Genomic DNA, 19,488 nt, shown 5'->3' on the forward strand with positions numbered 1-19,488 from the left:
CATACAGACTTTTCTTGAGATGGTAAATCTTATTCTCCTTTCCTAGTTTAACATAACCTACTGGTTATTGCATGTAGACTTCCTCATCTAGATAACCATTAAGAAATGCATTTTTGACATCGAGCTGATACACATTCCATCTGCTGAGTGTCACTAGTGATATTAAGAATTGTATGGAATGCATCTTTGCTACTTGAGCATAAGTCTGATCATAATCCTGACCATATTGATGTGCAAATCCTTTTGCAAAACTAGTCTGGTTGTGTATCTTTGAGTACTTCCATATGGGTTGTTCTTCACTTTGTACAACCATTTGTTTGCTATGGCCTTCTTTCCTGATGGAAGGTCGCATAATTCCCAAGTATTATTCTTATACAAAGCATCCATGTCTTCTTTCATAGCAGTTTGCCATTCTGGCTTATCTACTGCATGTTCGAAGTAAACTGGCTCTTTTGTAGCCATGATGGTAGTCATAAGAGCTTAGTTGGTGGTTTCAATTTGAATTACTTTGCCTTTTTAAGCATATGTCAATCTGGCTGGTGACCTACTTTCCCTAGTAGACCGCCGGAGCTGTTGTAGCTCCATGGAAAGGTTTCAAGAGGTGCACATGAAAAGAATTATGAATTTTCCAATCGGGTGGTAATTGGAGCCGATAGGCATCGTCATTAATGCACTCCAAAACTTTAAATGGACCATAGGATTTAGGGACAAACTTAACTACAGGGTGTCTCAATACTCTTAAGTCTACACTTCTCAATACGTAACATAACTAGGTCACCTTCAGCAAATACAACTTTCTTTCTACCCTTGTTTGCACATGTAGTATACATAGCTTGAGCATGCTCAATATTCTTTTTGACAGTAGCCAAAATGCTAGAGAAATCTTCAGTAAATCGATTAGCAGCCTCTAGCTTAAGCGGGTCAATGGAGTAGGAATGGCCTTTCCATAGACAATTTGGAATGGAGATTTGCCTATAGCAGAGTGCTTAGTGTTGTTGTAAGCAAATTGTAATATGTGTATAAATTTGTCCCAGTTGCCTGGCTGACCAGACACATAAGCACGTAACATGTCACAAATAGTATTTTGTGTGTTTAGACTTGGGATGAAAAGTAGTGGAAAAATCTAACTTCGTACCAAGATTGTCAAAGAGTGCGGTCTAGAAGTTACTATAAAATTTACTATCTCAGTCTGACATGATTACTTTTGGAAGGCCATAGTGTATAAAGATGTGCTTGATGAACAAATGAGTAGCCTGAATTGTGGTCAAGGTCTTCTTACAAGAAATAAAGCTCGGGGGGGTCACTCATCATATGTAACCCTATCACGTGAGTTCAACAAAAGGATATTTTTTATTTCTAAAATTTACAGAAATAAATATACATAAGGGACTATTTAAAATAGTTTTGGAAAAAATTTACAGATTTGTATAGAAAAGGGGTACATTTTATTAATGAAAAATTTATACAGATAAGGGATTTTAGAAATATGCCTTGAACGCACGTGGTATAGAGGGTTTATACATAGTGACCCCCCCGAGAAATAAAGTAAGCCTGCTTGCTAAATCTATCAATGATAGTCCAAATCATATCAAAACCTGAGCTAGTCGTAGGAAATCCACCAATAAAGTCCATAGAAATCTGCTCCCATGGGCCATCAAGAATTGGTAAAGGCATAAGTAAACCTTGATATTTGCCCTTGTAGCTCTTGAATTTTTGACAAATAAGACATTGTGCAACAAAAGTTGCAACATCAACTTTAAGCTTAGGCCAGAAAAAATCTTGAATTACAGTCTGATACATAGCAGCAATGCCTCTATGTCCCATGTAGGGTGGCTGATGTACCTCTTCTAGTACCAATCGTCGAAATGGTGCAATGACACACAAGCGCTTTTCATAGAATAGATAGTCATTATGAATGGAATATGAGGCCATAGGGGTGCTATTAGCTTGCTTAATATTATGCCAAATTTTTTAAAAGTCTCGATCAGTAGGATAGTCTGCCTTCATAGGCTTGAAAGGGTCTCCCTTAATGACTGAGATATTATTTATGCTAGGTCGACAACTCAGTGTATCAGCAACTACATTGTCTTTGCCTGGTTGATATTGGATCATCGGTTTAAAGCTGTCAATATAGGCAACCCATTTAATGTGTTGATCCGAGATCATCGACTGAGTAAGGAGATGTCTAAGACTCTGGTGATCAGTCTTAATGACTAACTCGAAACCCATAAGATAGTGTTTTCAGAGTTTTAAGGGCATGCACCACAGCGGCTAATTCTTTATCATACGTGGAATAGTTTAGCTCTATTGGTTTTAATTTACATGACTCGAATGTAATTGGATGGTTATCTTGCATGAGCATAGCCCCAAAACCCTATCCACTAGCATCAGTAACCATGACAAAGAAGGGTCTCATAAAGTTCGGCATGGTCAAAAATGGTGTGTGCATCATTGCACCCTCAAGTCATTGAAAAGCTAAAGTATGTTGCCCACCCCAAGAGAAAGCACGAGTCTTACGTAGTAGTTCGGTCAATGGATGTGCCTTATGTGCAAAATTTCTAACAAATCTATGATAGAGACTACACAGACCTAGAAAAGATCATAACTCATGGATATCTTTAGGCTATGGCCAGTTTACTATCACTTCTACCTTCTTGGGATCTACTCGAATGCCTTCAGCTGAAACAATGTGTCTAAGATATTCAATTTTAGGCTGAAACAATGTGTCTAAGATATTCAATTTTAGGCTAGAAAAAAGAACTTTTCTTCAGATTGGCATATAGTTGGTTCTCATGTAAGAGAGAAAAAACAAGATCCAAGTGTTTCTCATGTTCTTCTCGACTCCTGCTATAAATCATGATATCATCAAAGAAAACTACCACAAAGTCTTGATCGGGTAGGAAGATACGAGTCATCATCTGACTAAATGTGTCAGGTGCATTGGTCAATCGAAAAGGCATAACAAGAAATTCATAGTGTCCAATTTGGGTTCTAAAAGCAGTCTTGAAAATATCGTCCTCGATCACTCTCACTTGATGATATCCTGACTTAAGATTGATCTTGCTAAAGATTGTGGATCCTTTCAACTTGTCGAGTAGATCATCAACTCTCGGAATGGGGTATCAATTTTTCATAGTGATTTTATTTAAGGCACAATAATCGATGCACATTCGAAAAGTTTCATTTTTCTTCTTGACAAGGAGAACACGTGCCCCAAATGGTGAGCTACTAGGTCGAATTAGGCCTCTAGCCAAAAGATCTTCTATTTGGGATTGAATCTCTTACTACTCAGTAGGATTGTGTCTATATGGTGATTTACACAGTGGTGTGCTACCTGGAATAAGGTCAATCTTATGATCCTCAGGTTTAGATTGAGGTAGGCCAGGGGGTAAGTCTTCCATAAAGCAGCCGTCATAGGTAGCTAGAAAAGGATCCAAAGGCTCTTACTTAGTTTTCTTAGTCTCAAGACTAGCCTCAATTTTATTGACCATAAGCAGATATGTCTTCTCACGTTTGCGCAAAGCTCTTTTAGCTTGGGTATGTGATAATATAGGCCAAGAGGGAAGATTCTTGTCGCATTCTAGAGTCATAGTCTTAGAGCCTTGAGTCATAGTAATGGTGCGTTCAAGATAATCATGTTTGGCATTACGATCGACATGCCAAGGCATCCCTAGAATGAGATCTTGCTTACACAAAGGAGCGACTAAGAAATCATGGCTCTCAACTAATGGCCCTAGAGTCACCCGGAGTCAAGATCCTTAACCATTTGCAAACAATTATAATTCGATCCTTGAAAAGCTGATTTGACTTTATATTTTTTTTTAATGGTTGCGAGCCCTAACTTTTCAACTAAACATTGTGAAATGAAATCATGGGTGCTTCCATCATCAAATAAGACACTATGTTCTTTTCCATGCAATAGTGCAGTCATATGTAATAAAGAAGTATGAAAATAAGATGCACTTTTACCTGAATAACACTTACCTGAAGGGGTGTAGTTGGCATCTTCAGTGTCATTGTCCTCATCCTCACCCTCTTGCTTGAAAGATTTATCATGGGATCCATCATCAATGTAGTTGATCCATGCGGAGTTGTTGCGTTGACTATTACCGTTGGTACGTCCATTGGTTCTCCCTCTATTGCCTCCGTTGTTGTTGGTAGCATTCTTTTCTTGGGTACCTATCTTGTGTATAGCAAGTGGATTCTTTGGACATTCATAAGAGTAGTGTCCCTTCTCTTTGCATTCGTAACATGTGACAAGTTCTTTGGTTCTTCGATTAATATGTGACTTAGCAGGTTTCCAATTAGACTTACTATCATATCTACCAACTTTACCTCTTACACCCTCCTACTTGAAGTATGAAGTATGCTTCTTTGCTCGAGGGGTGTGAGTAGCAAAGCTTCTTCCCTACTTTCTTTCTGACTCTAATGCCAAATCCATAGCATCAAAAGCTGTAGATGGTCGAAGCATATGTACATCAGCACAAATAGTAGGGCGTAAACCCTCAATGAAGGTACGACATTGCTCCTTTCGGGACACTTTCTCAATGGTTTGCAATTGAAGGAGAGAGGTAAGATATTTCTCGGTGTATGCATCCACACTCTCATTATCCAACTACCTCAATCTTCACCATTGCCTGCAAGTATCCTCTTCAAATTGTGTAGGTAGGAAGTGCTTCTTGATTTTATCTTTGAATGCTTCCCATGTCCTTGGAACATGAGTGCTTTCAGCAACCACACTCCACCATAATTGTGCACTGCTTGTCATGTGACTCGCAACAAGTTTTACCTTCTCGATCTCTTCGTACCGTTCTCCCAAAAAGTATTGATTGAAAGAACTCATCCATGCAAGTAAAGCTTGTCCATCTCTTTTACCATCATATTTTGGAAAAGAAAAAGTTTTGTGATTAATCTTATGAGACTTCTTCTTATCATGAAGCTTGAGTGCTTTCAAGATGGCCTTTCCCACATTGTCTTCATCACTGGACTCATGTGAAGGAATAGTGTCATGATGTCATCATAGTGAAGTCTTCACATGTCGCTTCTTCTTCCTTTGATGTCTCATCTTGCTTCTTCCACACTCACTATCACTGGTGTCTGATGATTTGCTGCTTTCACTTTTTTCATCATCTCTATCCTTCATATGCTTCTTTGTGACTTCAGTCATCTCTTTTAACACTCGATTTGCAGGTTCTTCGTTGGCTTCATGCGTGTCGCACATGTTGCGCATGTACTCAAGTTCCTACTCAAGGTCCCATGCATGATGTTTCCATGCATCCAATGAATCTGATGCATGCATAGGTTCCTCATCCTCAATCAATATAGGTGGCTTCCAAGTTGTCATCACTTGGCATAGAGCATCTTCAATTTCTTGGCGTTGTTGCTTCTCATGCTAATAGCATTCTCACCATTCTTCCTCAGTAAGTGTCATCAGTGTTGAACTTCTTCTTGACCAATGGTGATCGTTTTCCACATCCTCATCATGATGTAGATCTTTAGGATAACCTATCTCTGATGGAATACACCTTCCAGACATAGTTAAGTATGTGCACGGTGCAAAGAAGAAATCACTATGAAAGGAAATACACACAAACACAAGACTTATCTCAATTCGGTTTCCAAGATTTGAAAGCGGCTATTTGTCGAATAGTCTCTGTGGGCTCTCAAACTCACACAATTACAATAAGTGAATCCACATTGCAAGGTACAAAGCAAAGGTCGTGTCTGATAGCACTTGTAAATTGCCTCCTGCTCTTGTGAACACTTGCTTTTGATATTCTCCTCTTCCAAAATCCGTTGGGTTGCTCCCTTATTTGCAGTTTTGCCTTGAAGGATATCTTTATGACTAGGAACTTCAAAGAATAGAGCAACAAAGTGACTTAATCTAGTGGATAGTCACCAATTGTTAAGCGGACTTGGGCTAGAACAGTACCGGGATGGGGGACCTCTTGGGAAGTTTTAAGAGTAATCTCCCAAGGCTTCCTCGTGCACAGCCAATGGCGCCAACGATGCCTTTAGTGCCAGGTATGCCAAGGATTATGCCTTGGTCGCCGCCTTTGTCATACGCTTGGAGGAGCTAAGGCACGTGTGTGCATTCACAAGCTTCGTCTGTCTACATACGACCGACTTCTTTTGCTGCGATATATTTTTTTTTTCACCGCATGTTTTCCTGTGTGCGAGCCATTCTACACTGTTCACTTCCGCTGCTTCGAACTTCAATGCACTCTTGTATGCGATGTCAGCAATCTGATGTGTGCTGTGGCTTCTTATTGGAGGACATGGGGTGCGTGTGCCTCCCGTGCTATGGGCGACGCAACCTTAGCTCGGATACCACTGTGACAAGGAGCTAAGGTGCGTGTGTGTGTTCACAAGCTTTGTCTGTCTACATACGACCGACTTCTTTTGCTGCAATATATTTTTTTTTCACCACACGTTTTCCTGCCTGCGAACCATTCTACATTGTTTGCTTCCATTGCTTCAAACTTTGTTGCGCTCTTGTACACGATGTCCACAATCTGATGTGTGCTACGGTTTCTTATTTGAGGACGCAGGGTGCGTGTGCTTCTCGTGCTATGGACGATAAAACCTTAGCTCTGAAAGCATTGCGAGGAGGAGCTAAGGTGCGCGTGTGTGTTCATAAGCTTCGTCTATCTACATACGACCGACTTCTTTTGCTGCGATATTTTTTTTTTCACCGCACGTTTTCCTGCATGCGAGTTGTTCTACGCTGTTTGCTTTCGCTGCTTCGAACTTCATTGCGCTCTTATACGAGGTGTCTGTAATCTAATGCATGCTGCGGTTTCTTATTCAAGGACACGGGGTGTGTGTGCTTCTCGTGCTATAGATGACGAAACCTTGGCTCTGATACCACTGTGATGGGAAATGCTCACAGAACCTGCAAATCCTTGAAAAACACAGCAATACTCTTTGAAAATACGCACAAACTCTCAAAACTCACAAACGGAAGAGATAGAACAAGCATGCTGGGTACAATCTCCCCCCATAGGAGTGGTGCTCTCCTTCCACCTCCTATGTATTTATTTATATTCCTCCAAAAAGCTTCCGAGAAAAAATCATACAAAAGCCTCTATGCTGTCCTCCATGCAGCTTTTATAAAAAGCCCATCCACCTTCTAGAATAGCTGGCTTTTTCTAAAAAATAAAGCTTTTTCTAACTTTAGTTTATTCACTTAGCCAAGCCACTAATATTCCAAAATTCAAATATGTACATAAGCTTTTGTAAGATAAAAAATTAGGCATAAGCCTTATTCATCCCTGCATCACTGGAGTTGCGCCTACGCACCCAAAATATGGCGGATCATGCTTGCCAGATGCCATCGCCCGATCAATTACTCTTCCCCTGGATTCACACAATCAATAGTAATGAAATATTTCAAGCATAAGATAACCTTGGAATTAATCACCACAATCAATAAACCTTTCAGTATTATAGCAACATGAAATCAATAAATCACAAATGAATGGTGCACACATGCGGCACATATCATCTCATGGTGCACTTGATGCTACACATGAATAAAATCGTACGGATGGTGCACACATGCTACACATACTGTCATCGCATAAGTGGTGCAGACAATGCTACACACTCATACAACCACAGCCGTATATCCAGCCATGTAGGAGCACACATGCATCACTACGGAACAACGAGCACACATGCATCAGCTGCGCGACAAAAATGTCGGATCTCACTAAACTAAATACTGAAGGATTAAATTAATGGGATAATTCCAATTCTTGTAACACTAAGGACATGGCTTACAAATGTCGATTAGAATTAGTATGCATAATAGTATACTTGATCAATAGATCACCCACTAAAGCCTTACATTTTGTAAAAATATTGGAAGGACTTTGTTTAGAAGATGTATCATGTTTCCATCGTAAGTAGCACTAGGAACCATTTCCAAAGAAACAAACCAAATGGGCAAAGCAACCATTAGAACTGATGCACAATGATATTGTAGGTTACATGGTGGATATGCCATAGGTATCAAATGCTTTTTCTATTTTATAGATGGTACCACTCCCAACGTGTCTATCTACTTTATGAAGAGATAATTGGAAATTCTAATTACTTGAAATTATTTAAGAGTTCATTACTTAGTCTAAGGTAAAAGATCAATTAAATTGTTGCATCAAATTTCTTGATCCAATAGGGTTTTATGAGTTAAAGACTTAAAAACAAGGTAGAACAATGAAATAAATACAATTCATGTAGATTAAGGACATGGCTCACAAATGTTGATTAGAATTAGTATGCATAGTAGTATACTTGATCAATAGATCACCCATTAAGCCTTACATTTTGTAAAAATAGGGCTTTGTTTAGAAGATGTATCATGTTTCCATCATAAGTAACACTAGGAACCATTTCCAAAGAAACAAACCAGATGAGCAAAGTAGCCATTAGAAATGATGCACAATGAGATTGTAGGTTACATGAAGGATATGCCATAGGTATCAAATGATTTGGCTATTTTATAGATAGTGCCACTCCCAAAGTGTTTTACTTTATGAAGAGGTAATTGGCAATTCTAATTACTTGAAAAAATTTAAGAGCTCATTACTTAGTCTAAGGTAAAAGATCATTGAATTGTTGCATCAAATTCCTTGATCCAACTGGGTTTTATTAGTCAAAGGCATAACAACAAGGTAGAACAATGAAATAAATACAATTTGTGAGAGTGCAATGATCATCATGTAGGCTAAGGGCATGGCTCACAAATGTTGATTAGAATTAGTATGCATAGTAGTATACTTGATCAATAGATCACCCACTAAAGCCTTACATTTTGTAAAAATATGGGAAGGATGGACTGTACATAAGACAAGTCCAATATTTTAAATTCCATGGACCCATTAGGAGATATTTGGATTCAAAGAGGGTGGGCCTTTCAATTAAGGATTTAAATATGATGTTGAATCCTTAGTTTAAGGACTCCAATAATGGCTCACTAATGGTGAGATCCGAGCACTTAAATTCACAAGGAAAAGCATTTTAGCAAGTCCCCTAATTGGTATAGAGAGATGGGTCCCCTTCTATTCTGCTCGGTTCAACAATGCATTACATATTCACAGCTCTTCATTTAGGTTGGAGGATGGATCCATGTCCTTAGGCATTGCATTAGATGGGATATAATAATTATGATGGGACTCACATGGCATTTTCTAATGTGAGTTGGTTCCTAGGAAACAGATCTTTGCAATATCCAAGGGCCTCAATGGCCCTTAATAATTTAAGAAAATTAGATCTTTATATGGTCCAAGTGCTATGCCTTGTTGTAGCTATAGTACATAATTTGAGTGTTTGTAAAAGCACATGGTATCTCTATAATACAAGAGCCTCCATTCATTTGTTGGATCCCTTACTTTGTCCTAATAAATTCTATGTGGTGGGCTTATCAGTGAGTTTCCATCTATGTGGTAGATGAGCACCTCACAAAATGAACTTAATGGAGAACTCAACCAATGGCCATTAATAGGTGTTTATATAGCAAATTGCAAGATTACAACCATTTTCATGAAGTAGAATTCAAAACTTACAAAAGATCTAAAAGTATAAAATAAATGACCATAATCATGACAAATCCAAAATAGCCTTATTGGATTGTATCCAAGCGAGGTACAAGACAGTGTGGAATAGCATATAGAGAAAGTCATTTAAGATTTTCCCGATATTGTGACAATGATTATGTAGGAGATCATGAGACTAGCCTTTCCACACAAGGATATGAAATTTTCCTCGGTCAAGGTGCTATATCATGCTCATCAAACAAATAGCAAACTCTCTCTCTATCTTCAATAGAAGCAAAATATAGAGCACTCACAATATGTGCATATGAGGCTATATGGCTCAAAAGACTATTGACAAAAATTGGGAAACAGCTTTCAAAAAACATTGACAACCTTTGTTTGACTTAAAGGAAGGATATTTCCATAAGGGGGTAATGCAATGTAATGTTAAAGTCGTTGATTTCCTTGAATCATCATCTTGAGAAAAGGCCTACTTTATGATGCTGATTTTGAGGAAATGTGTAGAGGATCATCCCAACATTATGTTTATATTATTTAGAGCAATTACACAAGAGTGCCAAAAAGGCAAAAGTGTTTAAAACCTAAACCTAAAGGGATTTATATATATTAATACTTCCCACCTAATATATTGTACAGTTAGTCATTTGGGGGGTACTCTCTAGCTTTGCATCCTCTCTCCTCATCTCCACTACTAGTATATTTCAAATATGCGACATATTGTGCATCATAATGCATGTGATAGTTTGTAAAAATTTAAAATGTGACATGTTGCATCGAGGTTGCATCATTACATGCATTGGCACATATTGTCTAAAAATTAAAAGTTTGAAATATCATGCATGTGATAGTTTATAAATATTGAAATGTGGTGTGCTTCATCATATCAACAATGATGCATCACATAGTATTTAAAACTTGAAACATTATGCATGCTATCATTAGGGGAGAAATGGGGTCTCAAAAGGGCCTCATAAGGAATAAATTAAGAATAGATTAGGCCTAATGAAAGGGCCTTGGTAGGTCCAAAGGGGTCCTAAGCCCCCCTCACCTAGGTGGGTTAAGCCCACAAGTGACCCACCTCTTACACCAAGGTGGAAACCACCATATTTGAAATTTGAAATTTGAAAATTAAAATTTTAAATTCCCTCTCTCCTCCCTCTCCTCTCTCCTCCATCTCTCCCCTCTCTCCTCCCTCCCTCCCTCTTCCTCTCCCTCTCCCCCCCCCCCCCATCCATTCTCCTCCTCCTCCTCCTCCCTCCCTCCCCCCTCCTCCTCCTACATGCTGCTCCTTGCCACTCCATCCTCCTCCATGCCTGCTCACACCTGTTAGTCCTCCCCCATTCCCTCCTCCTCCACAATTGTTGGTCCCCATCCCTCCTGCTAGTCCTCCCCCCTCCATCCCTCCTCCTTCTCGCTAGCTCCTCCTCCTCCTCCCTCCTGCATGCTACTCTTTATGCCTTCTACTCCAGCCTACTCCTCCTCTATGCTCCTTTACTCATGTAACTATTTGAGGATGTCCCCAACAAGTACCAGGTTCAGTTAGAGTTGGAAGGTAGATTAGAATTGAGGGGAACTTCTAAAAATGTGCTCCATAGTCTTCATTTGCAAGAAAGAAGCATCTTGACCTTTGGGTATAAGGACCTTGTATCTTATAGATCCTACCACCTAAAAGATCCCTTCTTTTCATACCAAGGATTACGTTCACGTTTTCACGTTTGCATTAGTGGGTTATTAGCATTCGATAATTACAATTTAAAGTAGCATGAAAACAATGTGATCATGTTGATTATCGAAAAAGTCATTGGGAAACTAGGTAAAACTACTGCCAGTAGTATTCACATAACCGAAGGTAAGATGCACATTACCGACGATGATAATATTACTAATACTAGCGGTTCCTATTACCATCGGTATTATAATCGACGGTAATGCTGTGCTACCATGGCGATGTTTTTCACATTATCGTTAGTGGTAGCTTAGCTACCGGTGGTATTATTAGTTGCAAATTCACAAGTTCTCGCATAGCCTGATGCTATATATTGGTGGACAGGGCATCATTTAATCTGATTGTGGTTCATATCTCAATAAACCCTTTGGTAAGTTGGGAAAGAAAGTGAACCACAATCTAGATCCGAATAGTGGTGGTAAGGTTAAGTGGGGGAGGGTGAGTCAGCATTTCATTATACTTGTGGATGTGGTTCGCTCCTCTGATTTCTTATGTATTGGTGAAATTGCATATCACTAACATGAGTGCTATTGATGCAAGTTTTGCTGTGTGTTCTTGCGGGTGGTCTCCAATCCTTGCATTTTGGGAAACTTGTGGACCATGATCATGAGTGCTAATGAATGCGATTGTTTGTGAGAAGTCTTAAGTTAAGGCACGGAGAGAAGGGAAAGATGAGATGTCAATGAATTGAGCAAAAATTAGGTTTAATCCTAATTTCAGGTAACCCACAATAGTTGAGGGCATCCAAATTCAAGATTTGGAGAATGCACAGTATGTACTTGGTAGATCAATCTTGTGGTCAGGATATCCATTGAGTATGGTTGATAATAATGATATGAGAGCTGCATGAAATTGCATTGCTAACCATGGATTGGGCTTCAAGCCCCCTTCATACCACACATTGCGTACAACATTGTTAGACAAGGTAGTTGCAGAAGAGAAAGATCACATAAATCACAACATTTTCGAGCAATTGCATAACATCGGATTACAATTGTCTCAGACGAGTGGACAAGCATAGAACGCCATGATTTATTGAATGTGATGGGTATATTGTTGTGTCAAGAGGCCTTTAACACATCAATTGATGCCTCACATGTAAAGAAGTCGGAGACCTATATAGCTAGTGTATTATCAAAGGTTATAAAAGAGTCAAAGGTTATAAAAGAGTTAAGTCCTGAAAAGGTTGTCCAAGTTGTCATGGATAATGCCAAGAGTTATAAATTGCAAAGGGAGTAATGCATCTGCATTTTGTACACATACTTTAAATCTTGCATTGAAAGATTCTTATAAACAAGTGCCATGCTTCAAAGAGATTGTTTGTGAGGCTCAAGACATCATGAATTTAATACAATTGAAGCAATGTCTTAAAGCAATCTTTATGTCTCATGATGGCTCTACCATGTTGCAATTGTCAGCAAACCACAAGATTTGCCATGTGCTTCTACACGTTGCAATCCTTGGTGAAGAATAGGAGTTTTATTATAGAGATATTTCATTGTGATGCAATTTGAACGATGGATGTCAAAGTTGACCGATAGGGCAAAAAGTAGAAAATGCATGACCTGAAAGAAACATTAGGATCGCCTACATCATGGAAACAGTTTGAGGATGCTGCTAATGTTATGAAACCTGTATTATATGCACTTAGAAATTTGGACTCAAAGGCTCCAACAATCAAAAAGCATGGATGCACCTTTGGAGTATTAAACAAGCTCTTATTGTGAGGAATTCCCCTACTCGCCCAGGCCAAGAGAATGAGAGAAGACCATTTAATGCTACAAAATGCAAGAAATTGTGGGAATTGTTTAGGCCTCGATGGGAGCAAGGTCACATTCCCTTGCATAGTGTTGGGTACCTTTTAGATTTCGAGTGGTGGAATACGAATCCCAAAGAGATCCCAATTGTTATGCATGATTTCATAAGGTTGTGTGACAATATTATCCCAAAACCATGAGTTGGCAAAGTGTTGTAATGAGTTAGCCAAGTATCTATGCAAGGAGAGGCTATTTGCATCGAGTGACGTTCAAGCATTGGCAAAAAACTACATCTACTTGGAAATTCAGGATGATGAATGGTGGCACGTGTGAGCTTCTACACCCAATTGCAATGAGGGCTCTTTTTGATACATGCTCAAACTCGTGCTCTAAAAGAAATTGGAGTCATTAAAAGTACATTCATGGTACTTTTTGAAATAGACTTCTAGAGGATCGGGCCAAGAAGCTAGTGTACATCTAAGCCAATCATAAAATGCTGGAAACATTAGGAGATGTGGGATATGAGGAGAAAGTTCCAAAATGGACCTATGATATCCCACCTGATGCTATCCAACCTCCTGAAGCAGTCCCATCGTTGCAGATCCCAGAACCCCAAGAAGAGAATGAGGAAGGGATTGATGGCACAACATCTGAGGATAATAGTGATGAGGAGGATGAATTGTATGAAGATGAAGTAATATTCTGTTTCCACATGGGTCTGAAGATGAGGACATTCATGATGAACATGATGAGGATATTGACTCATCAATTGTGGCAATGATGATGATAGTGGGTTTTAAATGTCTCATTGTATTCTAAATGTGTTCTTGTTTTTTGATTCATGGCTTTGAGTTCTTGAAATCTAGAAAATACTTTAGATTTCCCCTTCAGAAAGTAGACCCACCAACGTCTGTTGTAGTTATCGATGAAAGTCAGCTAGTAAAGTGAACCATTGATGTTGCAGGTCTGTGCATAACCCCATATATCTATATGAATCAATGAAGAATACCTCTTGCTTGTTGAGAGGTGCTTCTGCCAAAACCAGTTCTCTTTTGTCTACCAAAGCAACATGCTTCATAAACTTTTCCAAGAAACTATAGTTTCAAAACACCAAGTGCCATATTGCGATTTCTCAGTTGCATCAAGCTTTTGAAATTGACATGCCCATATCTCTTGTTCCATAATATGGATAGTATCATTGGTGGCTACTCTACTGAACGACATCGCATGCAAATCTGGTATTGAAGCTAGCATTTTGAACAAGCATCCTTTCTTAGCTGCTTTTCCCACTAGCTGACATCCTTTGTATTTGCCTCTAATTGTGCATTCTTCTCCATCAAAGATGACTTGAGGGTTGTGTTCCATCATTTTTCCAACTAACAAAAGGTTCTTGATGAGCTCATCACATAGAGTACATCTGTCAGCAATCCTTTTGTACCAGTGATTGTTCATAGGGACAATGCCTTTTCTTGAACCGAGTTGGTTTGCTTATCTATCATGTAGATAACATTCTTGGGTCCTTCTAATGGTTTCATCTCTATGAACCATTCCTGATGCTTTGTCGTGTGAGAGGATGCACTGCTATCTATGTACCAAGGATATTGGTGTGATTGATCAACTTGATTGTTACGTTCCCCATTGGAGCTACAATCAATGTCAATGTACACTGTGTCAGTCTTTTGCATATCCTCACTTGCAAGATACATTGTCTGAGGCTCACTGGCATAATGGCATAATGGCTGTGACTTGAATGTCCACCATGGTGATTTTCTCTTCCATAAAAGTTCCCTCTATTACTGCTAGATTGACCTCCTTGGTCATATTGTTTCTTGTGGAAATCTCTTTCATTGTGTCCAAGCTTATGACAATAGTTGCACTGAATATTGGTGCCTCCGAATTGAGGTGGCTAGTAGTAGACATTGTGTGCCTAACACTATCTCTATCAGTTGAAATCTGAACTATCAATGAAGATAGAACTACAATATATTCCAATCGTTTAAAAGGCTTATGTGGGAAATGATGCTGGGAATATCCGAGAGGTTTTACAAGGCTTAAAATAGTGTGTACAAATGCAAAAAATAGCCAATAAGGCCTTACAATGGTGGCATGTGAGTGAGAAATGAAATGATGTGCAATCTGCCCACTAATCAATCTACCAATACCTCTAAAAACTCTAAAATATTCTCATTGATGTCTAGGTGGTCAGGTTTCAGGACATATGATAATGTGAAACCACATGTGAGCGTAGGGACTGACCCCGAGTAGGAACTAGTCTTGGGAATTTTAAGCATGGCTTTAATTGGCTAGTTTGGAGTTATCTCCTCTATGGATAAACTAATCTACTTTGATATAAAGCTAGACCATTTGTCAAGCGATGAAAAGCAACAACTAATTTCTTTTCCTTTTGTTACTTTTAGGTGCTGGGTCCAGATGCATCGATGAAGAGACTTGAATTCCGGCAAGAAGTGGATTTGGGCAAGAAGTGGATAAAAAATGTGAGAAAAGTGTTGAAATGTCGTCAATATGATGTAACGAGCGCATAGAACACGAAAAAATGAGTGATTTTGCTAGATCAAGAGATACAGCTTGATCTAGGTGGAGGGGCAAAAAAGGGTGAAAATGATGATGTGGTACTTGTGTTTACATGGAAAGACTATGCCTGGCAAAGGGTGTGCCTGTGTAGCACTATGTGTGAGGTAGCAGCTGGGTGCAGTAGTGTGCACAGTGTGCTTGGAAAGGCATAACTATGTGACACGTGTCACTAATGACATGAGAGGGTGACATAGCCCTGATGATGTGGTGCATTGATGCGACAATGGGTGCTGACATGGCACTACTAACTGGACTGTTGATGCGGCAACTTTGATGCTCCAGAATCGGTGAAGATTTTGTCCAAGGATTCTATTCATGGGATCGTGTTCTAGATGTGGCATTTTTTATTGTGTCGCTTGTATGTGCCGCTACTCCTGGTGTAGGCACTATTGAAGTCTATGGATTGTTGCCTTTGTTGGAGCATCTATGTGCTTCGCATGTGAGTTGTGGCTCATTGGAGGCTCATTGTTGATGAAGCTCATTGTTGGTGTCAATGCTCAGGTGAGCCACCTTGGCTATAGTCGTCGACGTTTGTGGCATTTGTTGTAGTTGATGCCATGTCTTGACCTTGTGTCTGTTGGCTTGCGATGTGTTGGTTGTTGTTAGCACTCCGTTCTGACTGGCTGTGGATGGAGGCGGTATAGCTTAGTCATTGTCGTTGGACCAACTGTGTAGTCGCTCAGGTGTGGGATAATGGGGCCACTTGAGTCGCAAGTCGTTGGCGAGGTTGGAGCCATTGTGTAGATCACCAGCTACTCTGTATTTGTTGCTAACTTGCCCTACATGTCTTTACTTGTTGTAGGTTGTAAAAGCTATCAGGAGCAGGGAGTTGCTTGCCATTTGGAGTTGCTTGAGTGGTAAAAGCTTTAGTTGTTGCCTTGCTCTCGGTCATAGATAGAGGCCATTGTAGATGTTGATGTGCATAGACGCTGTTCAAGGTTGGTTGTAGAGGTTGCTATTGTATGCGAGTAGGTCGTAGGAATCCAACTCTGCCATGCAGCCGAGTCACCTTATGAGCCCTTGCATTTGTTGATGTTGTAGACTCCTTTGCTTTCTCTCTCTCTCTCTCTCTCTCTCTCTCTCTCTCTCAATGCAAACCTTTCTCTCTCTCAATCGTCTCAAAGAATCTCAAAAAACTCTCATGCAATGAAAAGAAATGAATGAGGAAAATCTCTCAACAGAATTCAATGGAAGGAACTCATGATCACTCAAGAGAACTCTCAATCACTCTCTCACAGATGGTGCCTCAGCAAAAGGCAAAACCATGCTCTGATACCATGAACAAATATGGAGAGGGGAGAGGGGAAGAGTGGAGATGAGGACAAAGGGCACAACTAGAGAGCGCACCACAAATCATGGAGTGTACACTACATTTAGTTGAAAATAAAGAATATATACAAAACCCTTTTGGGTTAGGGTTTTTAACCCTTGTGCAATTTAGCACTCTTTATGTTAGTTCTATGCACAACATGATGTTGAGATGAAGCCTCAAAAAAGCATCCAGTTCTTCATTCATAGCAGTTTGCAATTTTGTCTTGTCAATTTCATCGTCAAAATAATTGGCCTTTCTATATCCATGAACGCAGTCATAAGAGCATAATTGGTGCTTTGATCTCAATTTGCTTTTCCTTCTAAGCATAGGCCAACCTAGGTGATGGTCTTTGTTCTCTTGTAGATAGTCTAAGTTTTTGCTCTTATAGGGAATCTCGTGGCAATGTTGGCTCTTCTTCATCAACTTTCTCTATGTGTCTAAGTTGTGAGTGTGACTATCATCTTGTGTATATTATTACTTCCATGTTGATTCTTCATTGAACAATTCATCTCTAGAGATAGTAGCTTTTTCGTTTGATGGGCTCATACTTGTATTCTTTGCTCTCATAATTATAACCAACCATGATGCATTTACATGACTTTACATCCAACTTTCTATGATGACCATCTCGTATGCAGGCATATTCCCATTGTGTAGCTTATATCTACTGAATGCCTCATCATAAGGTGTCATACCTTGAATAGGCCTGGTCAAAAGCTAATTAGGTAAGTAGTTAGCAATGTGGATTGCTTGAACCCAATTTGGAAGATTCTTCTCATTGAGCCTTGCTCTAGCACTTTTTGCTAAAGTCGTGTTCTTCCTTTCAACTACTACATTCTATTGAGGAGTAGATTTCTGGTCATGTGAACAGTTTTGGAATTTTATTACTTTTGCAAAAGTTTATGAATGCAAAAGAAAAATATTCACCTTCTCTATTTGATCTAAGAACTTTGATCTTTCTACCGGTTTGGTTCTCTACCATGACTTGAACTCTTGAAATCTTGCAGAAACTTTAGATTTGTCCATGAGAAAGTAGACACGATGATAGTTGCTAAAGACATGGGTGAAAGTCAAGTAGTACATTGAACCATTTATGCTATGGGTTTGTGCATGACCCCAATGAATCGAATCAAGAGAATCTCTTGCCCTAGAGGTTCTTCTTTCAAAATTGACTCATGATTGTTTGCCAAAGCAACATGCTTTGCAAACTTTTCCAAGTAATAAGAGTTTCAAAATGCCAATGGCCACATTCTAATACTCAGTTGCATCAAACTTCTGAAATTGACATCTCCATATCACTTGTGTCGAATTGCAAAAAGTGGCATAGGTTGATGTTCAATTGAAATGGCATGCAAGTTTGGTACTGAAGCTAGCATTCCAAATAAGTGTCCTTTCATTGTTTTTTTAACCATACGATTCTATTTGTCTTTGTTTAGGGTTGTACATTCATCTCTGTCAAAGAAGACTTTATAGGTATGTTCTGTCATTTTTCAACTGACAAAAGATTCTTTCTAAGCTTAGGAGCATCGAGTACATCATTCACCGATCCTTTCTTTCTAGTAAAATTATACATAGAGACTATGTCTTTCCCTCGAATAGGATTCTCTATTTTATTTATAATGCAAATAACATTCTTGGATCCTTCTAGTGGTTCGATCTCTGTAAGCCATTCTTGATGTCCTGTCATATGTGATGATGGGCCAAATGACATGTCATGTGAGATGATCAATGTAACATGGATCTTGTTTTGTATGTTCAGCATGACAACCGCATTCAACCTTGGAATCACTATCGATTTGCATTTCGTCAATCATAAGATACATTGTGTTAGGTTGATTGACAATATAATGATTGCCCTCCATCATGATTTTCTCTTCCACGAAAATGTCTTATATTGTTGCTAGATTGACCTCATAGCTTGGTCATATTGCTTCTTGGGGCAATCTCTCTCAAAATGTCCAAACTTAGGACAATACTTGCATTCTATGTATGAAATGTTACTAGATGTATGTCTCTTCCTTGAAAATTTTCCCTATTTAAAGATCTCCTATGGTATACTAATGTTGATGATTACCATTACAAAGTTGTTATTTTGATGCTACTGCCGATGTTGATGTTGATTCTGATGTCTTTTAGATGATGTATTGCTTTTTCTACCTCTGTTGGAGGTTGCAAAGGCTTGTGACATTGGATTGGCCTTTCCTTGCCTGAGTCCCTCATTGAGTAAAAATGATTGTATTTCTCGAAGTGATGAAGCTCGCTTTCGTATGGCAATATTCTGAACTAGATTCTCATATCCTTCACCCATTCCATTGAGGACTTGAACCATCTCTGTTGAGGTCATAGTCTAATGTGGTCGTAAGTTGGTTATTGTTGATGTCCTTATCTTTGAGTACATAGGTATGAAAGGCTTCCTATGTAAATTATAGTCTGCTCTACTAATAAAGAAAGAAATTGAAATGTAATCCAATCGATTACAAGGCTTGATATGGAAAGGATGTTGGAAATAACCTAGAAGGCTTTATGAGGCTGAAAAGTGTC

The sequence above is a fragment of the Dipteris shenzhenensis genome, chromosome 11, assembly GCF_047967505.1.
Source record: "Dipteris shenzhenensis isolate YYH24624 ecotype China chromosome 11, Dip_SZ_1.0, whole genome shotgun sequence".
In the NCBI taxonomy this organism is placed as follows: domain Eukaryota; kingdom Viridiplantae; phylum Streptophyta; class Polypodiopsida; order Gleicheniales; family Dipteridaceae; genus Dipteris; species Dipteris shenzhenensis.